The 18154-nt window shown below is 32.7% G+C and overlaps 1 long non-coding RNA gene across 10 annotated transcripts in view; it reads right to left on the bottom strand.

Moving 5' to 3' along the window:
* The window catches only part of LOC109456057 (uncharacterized), an 84042-nt gene that overhangs the window by 24356 nt on the left and 41532 nt on the right, over nucleotides 1-18154 (bottom strand). For 3 of the 10 annotated variants that reach the window (XR_012495579.1, XR_012495570.1, XR_012495576.1), the window contains exons 3-6: nucleotides 11726-11820; nucleotides 4370-4437; nucleotides 4177-4268; nucleotides 1640-1868 (exon numbers count right to left, since the gene is read on the bottom strand). This is a non-coding gene — a long non-coding RNA (uncharacterized LOC109456057). Of the gene's footprint in view, nucleotides 1-1639; nucleotides 1874-4176; nucleotides 4269-4369; nucleotides 4438-11725; nucleotides 11821-13521; nucleotides 13611-17226; nucleotides 17373-17774; nucleotides 18111-18154 lie in introns of those variants that run through there. The other 7 variants (XR_012495575.1, XR_012495574.1, XR_012495573.1 and 4 more) reach the window with 7 other exon arrangements.

Genomic DNA, 18154 nt, shown 5'->3' with positions numbered 1-18154 from the left:
AACGAACAGTGTTGACAAAGAGAAATTTTTTGGAATCAGGCTGCATTAATAGAAGTATCTTATTCATAAGAGATGCACTGTATTTTGTAGCTCAAACCACACTGCGTATATTGGGTTCAGTTTTATACACATTATTCTAAAAGAAATACTGACAAAGTACAGCAGAGCCAATGTGGAATATCTAAGATACTAATGGCTAGAATTCATACTATGAGAACGAATGGAAGGACTTGGGTATGTTTGGCCTAAAGAAAGATATAAAAACTATTTTTAGAAACTATACCTAGGGCCAAAAGATGAAGTTAGATACTAAAATGAAACCTGCTCTCTTATGAAAATTTTATTTTCTATCAATTATTACGGACTTAAATATAACTTACAATACTAAGGAAAAAGTTTATCTATTATGGTTCTAATTTTAATATTCTGAGGGCTAAAATAAAATGAATACAGATCAATTTAAAAAACTTACTTTTAGGAAAAAAAAATCAGTGTATTTTACTAAGCTGTTTTATTAAGGATTTGAAGGACAAACTGCCAATTTTAAGTCCTGACACTATAAGGCACCAAACACTAGGGGTATAAAAAAACAACTTGAAGAGCCAAATAAGGAAAACAAAACTGAAAAAAATGTTAATGAATTTATCTATTGGCTGTAACTTCAGTTTACCTAGCTTATATAAGGCATTAGTGTATTTAATAAAGAGTGAAACTGACTGTCTAGGCAAAAAGTCAGGTACGATTGCTGACCTCTGGACATACATTTCAATACTTCATTCAGTTTATTCCTGTTTTTACATGGAGATAACTTCGAAAACTCAAATATTTCAGACAAATAAGTAGTGACAAAGGGCAAGAATGCAGAGTAGTCTGGGGATGTTACCTACTGTTTTTATGCTTAGAACTTGAAATCCCTATTATACCAGAATTTATTACACTTATATGTTTACTTCCTATTTAAATGAAGGCCTGTGCTATTAAATTTTGCCGTTTCCATTTTCCTAAGAAAACATTCAAAGTAATTTCATAAATAAGAAATTCTCTATTATTCTTTGAATCACTTTCTTGAACTGAGAAGTCGTTCAGGGTGAGAAAACAATAAATCTACCCCTTTTCTATAATTTTCGCACTAAAATTCAAATTTTATGGCTTTCATCTTGAGAGCAGAAACATAGCCTTCCCTTATACATAAAAGCTCAGATGTTAAACACATATATGTCAAAAATATAAGACTTTGAGGAAAGGAACACCTGGCATTTGTTTAAACATTGTAAATTTCTCAAAAAGTTATTTGAACAATGACTGAAAAACAGCTGCAGTTTATTGTAAACTTTCTGTTCAGAAATTATAGGACAAAACACTACAGCTTTAAGAGCCTAGATTTGATATATTTACTGAATTCGTATCAATTGATCATATCAGTAAGTTGGGTACCTAGCACCCTCATAAATTTTTGTGCTTTGGACTGTAACACCCTTTACTACTAATCCATGTGCCAAAAGAGCAATTTGGCTTTTTCTCTTTTGGCAAAAATCTTTCTCCCAGCAAAATTCATACCGTAAAATTATTCAAAAGAATTAAAATGTCCTCATGAGTAGCACAGGTAGACAGTAATTTACACAAGAGTATACCGTAGTACCTCGGTTTTCGAACGTCTCCATTGATGAACATTTCGGTTTATGAACGCTGTAAACAGCCGTAAACCCGGGAAGTAAATGCTTCGGTTTTCGAACATGCCTCGGAAGTCAAACATGTCACGCAGCTTCCGCTGAGTGCAAGATCCTAAGGCCTAGCTGTCGGCTGTTTTCGAACGTTTCAGAACTCGAACGGTCTTCCGGAACGGATTATGTTAGAAAACCAAGGTACCACTGTACTTCCATGACAAGTGAATTAAACAAAGAAAAATTTTCAGCTATATCTGGTGACGCATACCAAACGCATTACCTTTTTATTGAAAAGACAACCGATTTTGTATCATTTGCCATATTGATTAGTTACTGCCCTAATTACAATATTCTTATTTTATGTGCAATACTTTCAGGCACTTATATTATTTATATTTTTCAAGAACTGACAATATTTTCTAGAATGGTATGATTACATGACATTGCTATTCTATTGCTAACTTAATAACATTTCTAAAAACTTATCTTGATAATCACTCAGAGAAGTAATTTTTGTCATTTCATTTCATTAGCCTAGCTCTCGAGGGCAGGCAAATTTAATAAGTCTCCAGAATTACAAAATAATTTGTTGTATCACTTTTGTTTACAGGATTAGTAACACTGACAGTACTGGGTGGTGAACTTTCTGCTTTACATTCTGTTTCCTAGTCATTGTCTTAAGATTTTTGTTGTTGTAGATTAACAAGATCAAGGCAATGATCTTAACTGCTGACAATGCTAAAGATGTTATTTTATTTAGCACCAAATGATATATTTAGTTATTTTACATTCACATAACAGAATTATATAAATATATACACCCAAAAATGCAATGTGCAAAAATTAAAACATAGCTCAAAAAAAAAAGTGGGAAAAAAGAAAATATGACTATTTCTGAATATTTTGTTAAGCAACAAAAGTGTAAGAGCTTTAAATTGAAAAATAAACTTGAAAAATATTTCATCTCTTTACTCAGTTTGTTAAAATGAACCCAAACCACTGCCATTATTTAATTTTGACAGCATGAAATATATGGAACACCAATATTCCACAACTTCTGGAACATTTACATTCCACAAGTCAATAGCTTTAAATAAATCCTTATCTTAAAGACTCAATGGCATTAAACAAACAAAAAAATAAGAGGGGATACACACATAATCATATAGAATCACTGACTACTGTCACTGTGTACCTATTTTTCTTGGTATTGTTTCATTGGAGATACCACCTTTTTAGTATCTTACATTAAAGGTAACTCCAGGCGTTCTACCTAGAACAGACAACAGAAAGCATTCCAACTATGAAATACTACAAATGACCTATATTTAAAAGATGCTGGAGAGTATCCAAGGGAGGCTGTTTGCTTAGAAATTTATAAAGGAGATGAAATGAGGTTAAGAATGGGATGCTCTCTGTGCCTAAAGATGTTAGAAATTAAATGACACCTATTTATTTTTGAATAGAGGACTGCCCTCCAGACTACAATAAGAGTGCAACATCAATTGGAAAGATTTCTTTTTTTCTAAGAGTTAAGTTGAAGAAAAGCTGAGCTGGCTTCCAAGGGACTAATTAAGAAACCCACGCCTGGATTAGTATATAGGATTCTTCGGGGATTGCAAATGTTTCCATTTTAGTTTGCCGGAGACAAAAATATAAAGGGAAAAAATTAGAAAAAGAAGTGACCTGTGGCATTTGGCTACTACTCTTCAAACTGGCTCAATTTAATTGATTTCCACCCTAAAAACTACTTATTGAGTTCAATGGCTGATCATTTATGAACATAAGGTCACTCCTCAACACATACACACTATTTACGAGGTCACTTAATGCAATGGTGTGAGACAATGTAAAGAAGCACGTAAAGTACTAGTTTTCATTTAAACAGGGCCATGGCTCAAAATCAAGAACTGAAACAGTCACACTTAAGTTTCTTTTATGTAGAATTAGATCAAGGAATAGGTGGAAACGAATCTTTTTGGTATAGGGTCTCAAATACTTTTAAGAAAGTAAGTACCTTGTGCTTACTTTCATGATCTAGATTTGAGAGTTTTTCCAGGGGTGTGGTATTAATTTCAGCTAACCTGTTAGAATTATTCCCTTAGAATTTACTAGTTTTTCAAAAGTTAAATGGATCAAGGTAAAAATGTTTCTTAGTCTAAGAAAAGATGTGTGCATGTGTATATGTAAAAGGAAGGAAAAGGGATTGTCTTCCTGTTTTTCCCACCTCCTGAAGTTTTACAGCTATATTTTAAGCACTTCACAAAGTCTTAAGTGTAATCTAGTGAAATGTAAAAAAAATTTTTAATGAAAACCTATTTCTCAAGTGGAGAGGATACTTCCAATTTATAAAACCATAAAATAAGTATCACTTAACCTACATAATGATGATAAGAAAAGACCACTACTTATTTGTAAATTCCTTTGAAGAAAAAGGGTTTAAAATTGTGATTCTCAGATTTAGAGAGGTTAGGACCTGGCTATAAAATACTTTCCAAAATACAAAACTTACCTAAGGCAATGGCATTATTCTTGCTCTAAATTGGATTAAATTAATACCAAACTTCAAGGTGTAGGAGGTAAGGGGGTTAGAAAGTTGTCATTCTAGGATGGTAGAAAAAAAAAAAATCAGAAATCAAGCAAAACATGACATCAAACAGTAACTTTTAATAGCAATGGTAGGGGGACTGTGAGTTAATACTTACAAGGTTAAGAACTGCTGAACTAAGTAGGGGGAAGTTTTATTATGGTCTTCATTTTATTATTATTAAACCTAGGAAAAAGATAAAAGTGAAGACTTTAAAAATTTGATCACATTATACAAATTAAAAATTTTCAATTGAGGTTGACAATCAGTTTGCTTATCCCTATGCAGCACAGAACAATAACAGATTACAAAGCCCAGCAGAAGCATTTATATATTTCAATCTAGAGATTATCATTAGTTTTCAAAATTCACTTTTCTATTACTTTTAACTTCTCGAAATTTAAGTCAAATATGTAAGTGTAATTAAAACTCATACTTCAATATCTAACTTGAAGCACACTGAGCTTCTGGAGAACATCATATAACTGCAGATATTTTAACATAAATTTAAGATCATACCTCAAGATTGACCAATCTCCCTGTTTCTCACGCATACATACATACACACACATACACACACACACACACACACACACACACATACATGTATGCTACTACAAAATATAAAAATCCATATATTGCTCAATTTCAAGAATTCTATTATAATACCATATAAATACAAAGCTTAAGGTGGAATTCAAAATGCATAAAGAAATCTCTGGAAATAATGTTATGACCTATGGCCAAAACAAAACATAATTGTGACACAGCCTGAATTAAAGAGTAAATGACAGAGTGGTGAAAAGAGAAATTGTTCCATGGTTGTCCTTTACTTAATAGAATAGGAAGGACTAAAAGCCAGTATGCAAAAGAAAACACTGCAGCTTAGAATAGAATAGAAAGAATAGAATAAACCCACCCATCCATGCTCTTAATGGAACACTCCAAGTGTACATCTTATTGTAGAAATATCTTTACTAAAAAAAGGACAGCACTTTTTTTTTTCATTTATTTGGAAAAAAAATAAGTATTTTAAATCCACAGAAAAATCAAGAGAATATCAAAATGAATCCTCACATCCCACCTATATTGATGTGAGGCCCTGCAATCCACCTATATTGAATTCTAATATTCTGCCATATGAGTACTTACTTTGCTTAATTTATTTTTTTAAGAAAAAGACCACACATAAAATTGAGTCCCTTTTGTAACATATCCTGATCCCATTCCCCTCTCTCCTGAGATACAATCATAATCCTGAATTCAGAATTTATTTCTTATGCATGTTATTATACTATTACTACAAATTCAAGTGTTTAAAACTATATATCATTGCTTTCAAGTTTTAGATAAACGTTTATCACACTATATATGTATTTTATATCAATGTTGTTACACTGTTTATAACTATCTTTTGCAACTTATTTTTGTCATTCATCCCTGACAATACACATAGCTCTCACTTAAATAGCAGTGTAACAAACAGTTCATCATATAACTGTCACAATTTGCCATTCTCCTGTTGCTTAACATTTACATTGCTTCCACTTTTTTCCTTATTAAAGTAAAAATAAACACGACTTTATCATATGTCAGAAGTTATCTAGAACATCTAAAAATAGAATTGTTGGGTTCAAGTCTATGTATATCTTCAACTTTATAGAATTTTGTCAAATGCTGCCGTCAGAAAAGTTCCTATGAGAAAAGTTCTTCAGTATTTGGAAGTACATTTAAGAAAAATAGCTACTATCTAGATAAAAATTTTAAAAATTCTTCAGTAATTCATCAAGTGTAGGTATACTAAATGTTCCAAATAGAACAGACTAAAATTTGGCGCAAGGTACTTCAACAAAAATAAAACTCTCATAAAGATTTTCCTCATGTGAGAAATACTAAGACTTACTCTAGAACTAACGTGGTAGAAATGACAAGATTCATAATTAGTTATTGAGCTGAGATCCATGATGACTAAAGGGCAGGGGGAGGAGGGGGCGGGTAAGCAGAAAATGTAAATGGTTTATTGGTGTGAAGAATCCTCCCTCATTTCATTTTGGGCAGTGCTTCTCACATGTGGTATGTCTAAAATAAGTAAAAAAAATAAATCACAGCTTGTAAAAAGCACAAATTCCTGAGCCCCAGCTCCAGATTCTGATTCAGTAGGTCTGGAAAAATGTTTTATTCCAGATTATTCTGGTACAGGTGGTCCACAAACATTATGCACAGTAATTAGTAGTAAAAATAAGGTATTTCAATATAAAGGATTATGTAACTCACTTTTTGGTTAAGGAAAGGTTACCAGTAATTAATGTATTGTCTCTTAAATTACAGCAACTAATTAAAGAAAACACTTCAGTATTAGCAATAAAAAAGTAATCTCAATTGATGGTTGAATATGTTTGACATCTTGTTAAAGCAAGTTGTGGGCTCATTATTTATTTCAGATAACCAACCACATACTACAACAAAACTTTTTTTGATGTTAGCAGGGAACTGAGTTTATAGTAATTGCTAAGGAAAAACATTAAGAGCAGGAGTGATTAGCTGTGATTTTGATAAAGATGGCCAGGGGGAAACTATGGTTACCTTTTTAAAAGAATGCAAATGTCAGACTTCAAATTAAGACATTACACTCACACACTAAAACGTCATTTGTAGTTTCCAGCAAGAGTGCTGTAAATGAAATCGGAACTTTAATAGAAATCTATTATTCACTTCCCTGTAATTACAACCTATTGGAATTATTTAGCTATAACAGAGGAGGAAAACATACAGATATTTAGATTATGCAAATCTGTGCACTCAAATTGTAAAAATCAAAAACACTCTTTTATATTATTTGAAATTACAAAGTCCTATTTCAAAGATTTAGAATAATCTAAACTTTCCAGATATAAGACATTTTTATAGTGTGAAAAGTAAAGACATAAGTTTCCACCTGCAGCGTGCTTTGTATTTAGTTATATAAATTATCAGATAGTACAGGGTGGTGTTTTCAGTTATAGTGAAATCAACAAGAATCTGGCCTTATTTAGACTGGGCTATAAAATGAAGATGGTATGGGCTCAGAATACAGCCCCAAAGTAAAAGAAACACTCCTGTGTGGCCACAGTCAACTTTTCTTTCCTCAGTATATTACCTAACTTGTGTTATCAGTAGCTAATTATTCATTTTTTCCAGTCTATCAGCTTAACAGTGAAAAAACATGAAACCATACATACTTCCACAAGACAAGACAGGTTTCCATTCAAACAGATAAAATTAACTGAATAAAATTACATTAACTAAAACCAAGTAAAAAGTAAAAAATAATGAGTCAAACTGCATCTTCTGTTCTCATTATGCTACTTTGGGAAGAAAATACCTTTTTTGTCAAAGAATGTATTCATTATACTATGTATGGGTGATACTGACAGTTGGGCCCTTCCCACCTGGCCTATAAGAGATGGTGGGTGCAGGCTCCTTTGGACACCATTATTGCATATTTGATGCTATTCTGTACAACAGCTGACAAGCAGCAGCAATACTCCCAGCCGTAAGGGACAAGAACAAGGGCTGTGGTGATACTTGTTTATTCACTGTTGCTGCTGTTGCAGTAGCCAACTGAGAAAAGCATATACAACACAGAAAAAAAAATGGTTCAGTTACCTAGCAGGTCTGTTTACATCACTACATGACAGACTTATTTAAGAAGGATTCTTTTCTTTAAAAAGCAGGATGTGGAAAGGAGAAGAAAAGATAAAATTGGTGTTTTGATTAGAAAGAGAACTTACAATGTATGTAAGGAAAAATATTAATGACACATATAATGATCTTCAGCTCCTAGTCTAGGTTTAACTGCTCAATTATCAAAATTTTCAGAGGAGTTCTATCTAGGTTCAGAGTAAAATTCATAAAGAACAATTTCCCAAGCTATTCTCCTGGAAAATAAGAAAGTATCTAAACTTGAATCAAGAAATGAAATTATATTTTGCTTATAAAAAGCTCCAGGCTCCCAGGTTCCACATATCTAATCATCACCACGTGTTTGACATCAGACATTATTAACAAAGAAATAAGATTTTAGCCCATAAAGTCTTTACAAAAATTCCAACTATTAAAAAAATTTCCACATATAATTTACCTACTTTAAATGTGTAATACAAAGCTAAAAATTTGATGCATAACAGAAATATAAATTCTTCTGCCAAATTACATTTAAATTTAAATGTGATGCTATTTAGGAACTTATAACTTTAAAGTTAAATACAATTCTTTAACACTTGGAGCAATGTTTTATTCTGTAAAAGATTTTAAAAGTCTGAAAAATTAGGACATCTATAAATTATTTTTTTAAATGCTAGAATTGGCTGATAAATTAAATAATACCTGGTGAAGAAAGCTAGGCTTGAGATTTACTAAAAGTATAGAATATAGTAATATTTAAAATTCAGATATTTTGTTAAAAAAAAACCCAATCTTTTATTTTTCTCAAAATTGAAAAAGTAATTTTTCTGTTTAGCAGTTCAATAAGAAACAAATAATGTTAATAAAAAAAATAAAAAACAATTCTGAGGATCACAGGATAAAATTATTAAACATATGTAGTGAGTATGAAAGCTATGCAATAAAAAAACTAACAGCAAATATGAAAGGATTTTTAAAGAATTAACACATTTACAAACAATAATAAACTAATAAATATTAACCAGTAATCAGTCTCAGCAGTTAATCAGTCTCAGCAGCTACATTTGAAACATGCTGCACGTTTCTCTTCCAAGTGACTCTAACCATGAAAATAGGAAAGTAAAACTAAGGCAAGTCATATGTTAATGAAATATCAAAAGTGTCGTTTGTGGTGCTGAAAAATGAAATTCTACTTCAAACTAATATTTAATAAAAAGTTTATATCCTCATATTAATTATATGTTGAATTTTGAAAATGTTTTTTGATGCATTAGGTCTTATTTGAAGAAAAATAGAAATAGATTAAGGTTGTGTTTGCTAGTCAAGAGAAAAACACAAAATATACACACGTACAAAACTGCTTCAAATAAACATTTTAAAAAGTTTTATTAAGATAATTGTATCTAATCTTTAATGAATCCTCAGTAATACTATAAAACCTCTATTAAAGAAAGTTATTATAGCTGACAAATGCTTCAAATATAACTTGTTATAAATTAGCATTATATAACAATGACAAATAATGAATAATTTCAAGTCCTTTCACACATAGCTATGTTAAATTACCTCTATTTTAGTTTATCCAAATATTCTTTCCCCCTTAAGGATAACTATTTCAATAAAACAGAACACTGACAGTATAACTGTATTTTAAGAACAATTAAGAATTTTTCTTGAAAATGAATGTTATTTAATTCTAAAACAACATTTAACCAAAAATATAAATGTTGCACAAATAAGACATAAATTTGTCACTGAAAAAAAAGATAACTTAATAAATCCTTTCCCCCCAATTCTGATATAATGAACACATATCAAGGCTTCATGAGATATACAGAACCAGGTTTTCAAATTTAAAACAGCCAAAATCCTTACAAAATGTCCTTTAAAGGGCACTAAAAAGATAGCCAATCACTTTGCAGTAAAAGCCCTTAACTTGTCTCATAACACGTCTTACAAATTAGGTTTGTTTCTCACCCTCTAAGTACTAACCAAATACAAGAAAACTGTTAATATCTGTATTGATTCTTTTAGATGCTAAATTATTTACTAAGCTCAAAATTTGGAAATTTTAAAGCCAGTATATAGCCATAGAGGACAATTTTATGGCGCTAAATATTTGTGTCCAAACAGTAAATTTTGACAAGTTCAAAGAGCACAAATCATAACCTCTCTAAATTAGGAACAACTCTGGGTTTATGTCTTTATCTACAATATAAACTCAAAAGCTGTCCCTCTTCACCCATTTAATTCATTAAAGCTGTGTGTAGAGATATCTGGATTGAAAGCAATAAATTGAACCTGGATTTTCATTCAGACACTTAGAAACCATATTTTTTACTTTTCATCTTAGTGTTCTCTAACTTGGAAAACACTGGATGAGTTAGAGGAGAAAATTGTACTTATTTTCATTTTATTCAGACTAAGCTGCTTTTTCATAACATTCTCAAATCAAAGTTATGAAGACATTCTAATACCTTGCATTTATTTCAATGACCTTACAGTATAATGACACTTACACCTAAACTTCACCCTTATAGTACACTGATTTCTATTAAATGTTAACATTTTACTTAACCTTAACTGTTAACAGATTCACATTCCTGGATTATCTATCTACTATCTACTAATACACACACATCTAATGTTAGTTTTTTAGTATTTTGATATGTATCTCAATGTTAATTCTTAAACACACATCCGAGAATTTTCTTCAAAAAATTTTTAACCTTGTTTAAAGATAAAAGCAGTTCTATGACAATGATAATTATACTTCACTCTTAAGGCTAAATTACACTTTTCTTATGAAAAATGAACCTTTGTAATTTCCTGTATCTTTAGTACATAAAGTACATATTTTTAGGTGCAAAAATATTGAAAGAAAACATTATAGTATGTAATAAACCTCACTTTATCTAGCAGATAGTTTTTTAAAAAGTTATGATTAATACTTTATTCATGTGATTAATACTTTACTATGCAAAAATTAACCAAGTAAACTTAGTAATACTGTTCAGTAAGTTCATTATCATTAGACCAGATTACCATTTAGAAAACAATCAATAACTTTATTAACTAAGTGTCTGAAGTTTTCAACTAAAAATATTTTTTAAAAATCAAAGAAAATAAATATGCTATAAAAGTGGTTCTGTTATAAAGTATAACCACATTTCTGGAGGAAAAGACAGTTAAGTCACTAGAGATTTCGACATTCTACCATTTATTTTTAAAGAGTTAGCAGTTTTTGATATGAATAATTTAAATATTTTACTCAGAGGACCTATGAGTAAAATATTAATTTGTGCTTCAGAAAGTGGTTTTTTCAGTTTCAACCAAATTGCCACTTTTGGTTAGGATACTACTTGGAATATTTTAAATTCTCTTAAAATACTCTCATTAAGCTTATCTAATTTTGTGGCTCTACCTACCAGTATACCTGTCACACAGCCAAACACCAAATTCCATTTGATTTAAACTTTCCATTTTACAAGATGAAAAGTCCACTATTTAAATATTTTACATATAACAATGTAACAACAAAAATAAAAAATCACTAGATACTTATTTTTAGGATAAATACAGTTGAAGTTGGACTTAATGCAAGATGATGAGAACATCAACTATATAAAAAAAATCTGGAGTTTTAATAAGAATACTCAACCATGGCCACTTCACAGAATGATTTCTATGTATTAATAAATCTTTAATGATTTTTAGTTCACCTAAAAGTCCTAGCTTTACCAATTAATTGTCTAGCCCAATTATACTGCAAAGACATAAAATTGTATGCTTTTAAAATTCATTAGTATACCTTAATCTCCTATCATGTTCCAATGCATTATGTGAATGTTCAATCAAAGAAGTTAGGTTGTTCTCCAGAATTGGCTCTCTCCTAAAGGTCAAAACCTGCAATAAAAATGTCATGTATTATAGCATGAAGACACTCAACAGATTTCCGCCTCCTGCAGTTCCACAGTGGATCCCTAAACACAGAGGTAAGGTCTTCAAAATGACCTCAATCTTGCCTATGTTCAGAAAAACACTAACTTGAAAATAATGTTATTTAAGAGAAATAACTTGATTAGAAACACCTGTGATATGCTTTATCATTCGAAGTCTCTTCAAACAAATCAGATTAATATGTTTCTGCTTTCATTTCTCTTTAGGGCATTCACTTTCAAAGCATTGTAGATGAGTGTGTGTGTATGTAAGTAGGTGTTAGAGAACTGGTAGAGGGGACTCATAAGGAAAATATCAGAAATACAGTTTATGCTTCTAAAACTCATAAAATCCAGTTTAAAAAATTACTCAAAGGAGACAAATTTTTAACTTTCTTCCCAAATTATCAAACGTTTGATGACAGAAACTACCATTATTTTCAACTTTTGTCTTTTGTGATGCCTGAGTGAGCAGTAATATTGGATATTTCCAATTTTAATACATGGCAATTTTAACAGAACAAAATTTAGAATTTACTCTTTAAACAAATGAAAATATAAGTAATAAGTGGGTGACTATTGGGCCAATGGTTTTTTTAATGGTTCCATGTAGGGGTGGTACAACCAAATGTATTTAAGTGGCTTTTTCATTTGTTTCACATGAATCTTAATGACTTAGTGGCAACCAACTTTATAAAAATACTAAATAGTTAAATTACCAAAGATTTAGAATGCACTATTATGAACCATACTGCTCTGAGTTTTCTACTTTTATTTAAAAATAGTTTAGGAAAAGAAATGAAAACCAAATAAACCTTTATTCCTCTGCCACCAAATATTTGATTGTTTAATGGCAAAAACCACATACACACAACCCACAAACACCAATCCAAATACTATGACATTTTAAAAAATTAAAATCTCTTCTACATGATCTTCCTCAAAAGATACAGTTTTTTATATTTGAACACTCTGAAAATTAAGGTGTCTTAACTTTAAAAATCACAGAAGGAAAACAGTAGACACCAATATGTACTCCTTGCCAAATAGAAGGAAAACAAAAAACACCAGATAATAGAATAATGGAGGTTCAAATACAAGACAAATATTAGACTAAATGATAAAAAATATGGTGTAAAAAAACCTTGAAATAGTAAAACTCAAATCTATTACAAAATACAGTTTATTATTTATTCTTAGAACCCATGACAAGTCCTTCCAGGGCAAAGATTCTTTAGTGAAATAAGATAGGATTAAACAAAAGTATATTAAACTCATAATTTGATAATATTAAGAATAAAATTCATATATAATTAATATTAATTCTAATATTTGAAACTTAACTTCCTCAAAAGAAGACCCTTTAAAGCAAGCATCTCTAAGACAGGCAAGGGGGAAAAAAAAAGAAAAAAGGCAAAAGGAAATCATTTCCCTACCAGAGAGCAACATTTATAGGAAGGTTCTAGTCATTTGTACATGCAAATAATCAGACAAATATATAAACACATATTAGTAATGTGATATTCTAAAACTGATGTTACACTTATTAAGTCAGTCACAATTTTAAAGTCACAATTTTTTACTATCACTTGTAAAAATTAAATGCAAAATGGCTGAATCTCATTTTGGACACTTATTTGAAAGAAAATCTTAGTTTATTACTGATTACCTTTGGTCTTAAAAGAAGGGCTACCAAATTTCAGCAAGTCAGTTTGAGTTCGAGTTACATTAGTTGCCTGGCACAGTGTTTCTAAATTGCTGAATTAAAAAAAGAACAAAACTGTATTATACAAATACTCTAATATGACAATTCTTTCTAAGATGTGTTTTCTTAGTTATAATCAGACCAATAGCCTTTCTTCTAAAAAGGGTTAAATAGAAATCAATATGGGGATCATGAAACTTCATTAAACAATAGAAATAAAAGACAAGAGCCAATATTAGGCCAGTAGTTTTTTAAAATAAGAGAAATTTTTGTAAAATAAAATTTCAAAATAGTGTGTAAATGTATACTCTAATTGGTTTTCTTTAATTGGAAAAAGCTTATATATCATGTGGAAGAAATATCTAATACAGTCTTCTGGGCATTTTTTTTTTTCTTTTTGTAAACCCAATCAACTGACCAATATTTCTGGATTAAAGTACTTTGTTACATTCTGAATTGTTGCTATATACCAGTAAGTAAATAAAGAGAAATAAAAATATATATAAGTTTCCACAAAACAAAAAACAAACAAAAATGTAGTAAACAAAGCATGATGCATTGCAACAAGGAATCCAGAATATGAAAGTTATTTTGAAATTTTCATCCTTAGCTCTAGTTCATGATAAATACTAAAAGTGATTATTAATCTGATAAGAAAAAATACATTGTTACTTACAAACACCTGAGTCTACAATTTGTAAATGTACAACTAAGACGAGTTGACATTAAAATGAAGTCTAAAATTGCAGTTTTACTTGGATTTTTAAAAATAGTTGTAAGGGCAAACAAATGAAAATCAATAGTACCAGGAAGACTGATACCTTCTCCAGTTCACTCTCACCCACAATACGTAAACACAGCTTTAAAAAGAGTTGAGCTACTGTGGTAACACCTTTCCCTACCATTGTTTTCCTGTGCTATTATGACTTTCCTAGACCTTACAATAGAACAGAAAATAAATCAGAATTATCAACTGCAGAGAAATATGGATAATATACATAATATAATAACCATACACATCTGTTGAAACTCATACCTACATGCCCACAAATCTAAAACCAAAATCTTCCTCTTATCAAGCATCACATAAAAGGGAAAATATTTTGAATGCTGTGGATTTTATTTAGGTGTTAGGTGTGTTCTCAAGCTTTAAGTGCAGTATTTTAAATAAAGAAATCCTTCACTTCTTTTAAAATGGCTTATTAAGCAAAACAATCCTTCTTCATCCATCACCCCCAAAACGAACAAAAAAACCTCATAAACTAAAGCACTAAAAAAGTATGGTTAAATTTCACCAGCCTGGTGGAATTTAAATTCCTCCCCTATCCCACCCTCAAAACTCTCCAAGTCACCTAATAATTTGAATGAAAATTAAAACAAAAAAACAAAACAACAGCAAAAAAGATCAAAGTCCACTAGTTCTGGTATCATAGGTGAAATTACATTTAAAATAGAAATGGGGTCTCCTACAATTTCATCAAATTAAACTTTATGGAGTATAATTAGTACTTTCTATGAAATTTTCATGAGACGATTCAAAGTAAAACAGCTTTGAAAAAAGGTAACAAACACAGGTTCTGTAATTACAATTCTTGTTATGAAGGCAATACAATAGTATGATTTATAAACTCAGCTATTCCACTTATTAATATAAATTATATTTACAACCCTGCAGAGATTTATGAAAGTCGTAGGAGTTTTTCATTTGACTATTTCCTAACAATGTATATTTGACCTAATGTGAGAATACAAACTCAAGTTTTAAAATTTCAACTATTCAGAAAAGGACATAAATTCCTATTAAATTAAAAAAATGTGTAAAAGCATCTACAGCTATCTAGTTTATCAGTGTGAGAGTTTACTGATTTTCTTTGAAAACCACACCCGCTTTTTATCAAGATGCAATGAAATGGAATGACAAAGTTGGTAATAAGTAGAAATATACTGATGGCTGTCTTAAGCAACATTACACAAAAATCAACTTAAAACCAACCAAATACAATAGAACACACCCACACTGTTGTATGAAAATATTTCTACACAATGAATATATCAAAGGAATGAATTCATGTATACGCACCTGTGCATACTTACCTGTTATATTGTGTAAATTAAGCAACATATTATTTTTTGTAAATAAAATTTTAAATCCATTGCAATGGCTGAATTAGTAAAACCTATATATTTTAAATTAGATGTGAGAAGTTTTAAAAATATATCCAATTTTTATGAAAAATGTGGAAAAGCTTTCTTAACATTAAGAAAATCAAAGTTTCTTTTCATCAAAATAAAAGAAACAATTTTCCCATAACCTGCATCTAATAAATAAATGTAGCTTAAGATGAAAAATTTCTGTCAAAGGAATAAAAAACCTAAATGTTTCACTCAGTTTTTAATCAACAGAGAACAGGGGCAAATGTAGAAAAGTCTTGTAATTTCAGCCAGCAGAATTACAATTTTAAGAAAATTGTCTCCTCAGTTTTACTTTTAATATACATTTCAGAACCACTCGAAGATCCTTTATGAAAAAAATATTAAACACGTTTTTTTAAACTCCTCGTCTTAACATTTTGTAACTATTTCCGTGGTTCTCTAAAAATATTAATTTTTCGTGAAGTCTAGAATTATAATCCAGTGTTTAACATTCAAACCCCCCAGTCCCGCTTCCTTCCAGCCAATCAGGGTATAACAAATCCGGTGTTTTGGGAGCTCCGTTAGAAACAATTTGAAAAACATCACACTCCGCTCTCCTGTTCTCTTCGGGGAAAAGATTCTAAGTGAGGGCGGATCCCCCAGTCTTTAGAGAAATAAGAAATCAATCAATCGTTACATCAATTCCAGGGGGAAAAACTCTTTAGGCAGGCGGTCCTGAAAAGTGTGTGATTGCGGTTCTCTGGAAGCGTTATTCCTCTTTGCGAACAATTGAATAGCTGTTGCAAAAACCATCTCTTGCATATTTGCAACCCAGAGCCGTGCGCCCCCCACGCAAAACATCACGCCTGCAAAGGGTTACTCTAGTGGCGCCTTCAGCGCAGCAAAGAATTCTAGATCCAATATACCTCTAATGAGGAATTTTTACAAAGTTCATTATCTATAAAGTATTGAAGCCGTCACTGGCTCAAATCATTCAAGAGTTGAGTAAGAATTGGTAGAAACTGCGAGCTAAAAAAAAAAAAAAAAATCAATCACTAAGGGGAAAAACAAATAACAGCCCTCTTCCCTCCGCCTCAGAGTCAAGAAAGTTCTTACGAAAAGGTGGGGATTACCGCTAAGTTGTCCGGGTAAAGGCTTTTCGGGAAGAAAATACTGTTTCACAGATCGCTTTTTTCCTTGCGACTTGTATCAAAGACTGGAGAAGGAAAGTCTTCTAAGAAAAGTGAGACTCGGAGGAAATCTCGAAGAGAAGGAAATCGCATGCTCGAAGCCCCATCTTTCATCTCACCCAAGAACACATCCTCCCACCCCCAAAGAAAGGACACCACCAGGAGAGCAAATGACAAAAATCCCAAGCAAAAAGCGAAACCCCAGCATCTTTCTTAGGAGCCCGCTAAAACCTCAAAAGCCTGCCCCCGCCCCATCTGGCTCAAATTGGAAAAGCCAGACGCGGTCAGTGCTACTCCTTCCCGGACCGAGGCGCTCAGAGCCCGAGGGCGGCGTTGTGAAACTCACATTCCTAGGGCACCTCACTCTTTAGCGTCAAAGACGACAATATACAGGGCTGGGTCCCGCAGAACTGACGGGAGGCACCCGCTACTCCGGGTCCTCAATTTTCCGCCGACCTTAACTTTCTTGTCACGAGAAGAGGGCCGGGAAAACTGCGAAGAAAGACCCATCGCCTTGGCAATGGGGGAGGGGGTAACTCGTCCCCCACCTCCTGTCAAGGAGCCGCAGTCTGCAGAGCCCCGCCTCGCCCCATCTCGGTCCCCCGGCAGGGGGTCCTGCTGACAGATCCGCTGGGCGGCGGCTGCTCCACGGCAGGCCGTCCGCGTCCCGCTCAAACTACAACTCCCCTCCCCCCAAGCCCCCGTCTCTCCGCGCTCCCGCCACATTCCGCCCGCCGCCGCCCACTCGCAGCCATCCAATACCCCCAACCCTATTTCCTCGCATTTTTAGCGATTAAAATGAGGGCGGACCCAGTGTCCACTCCCTGCACCGCCCCCACCGCCTGCCTGTCCCACTGCCACCTCTCGAGTCCCGCTTCTACTTGAGGCTCTTACCGACTGCGCCAACCCTAGCGAAACTCCGCGGACTGTCCTTTGCTCGAAGTAATTTTGGGCGACTTTTTCAGTGATTTTTCGGTGGAGTCCTAGTGGCGATATACTCTCGGACAGGTTTTCCCGTCTGTCCCGCTAGATTGATGAGATCAGGCACCACTCGAAAATGGCGCCGAAAGCGCTGAGGCTCCTCATTCAAATTCGTTAGAGCCAACCCCGCCGCCCCGGGGCATGCCGGGAACGCGGGCTGCCTTCACAGCTGTCAATACCGCCTCCAAACCCCCTTCTCCGGCTTTCTCCACACTTTTGCGCACGCGCATACCCCTACTCCCAACCCCCCACGCCATGCACATGCGCAGAATCATCGCTGTTCGCCGCTCTCC

Source organism: Rhinolophus sinicus, linkage group LG04, assembly GCF_036562045.2.
Source record: "Rhinolophus sinicus isolate RSC01 linkage group LG04, ASM3656204v1, whole genome shotgun sequence".
Lineage (NCBI taxonomy): Eukaryota > Metazoa > Chordata > Mammalia > Chiroptera > Rhinolophidae > Rhinolophus > Rhinolophus sinicus.
Note: the sequence above shows the minus strand (reverse complement) of the source record. Positions and strands in the feature narration are given on the sequence as shown.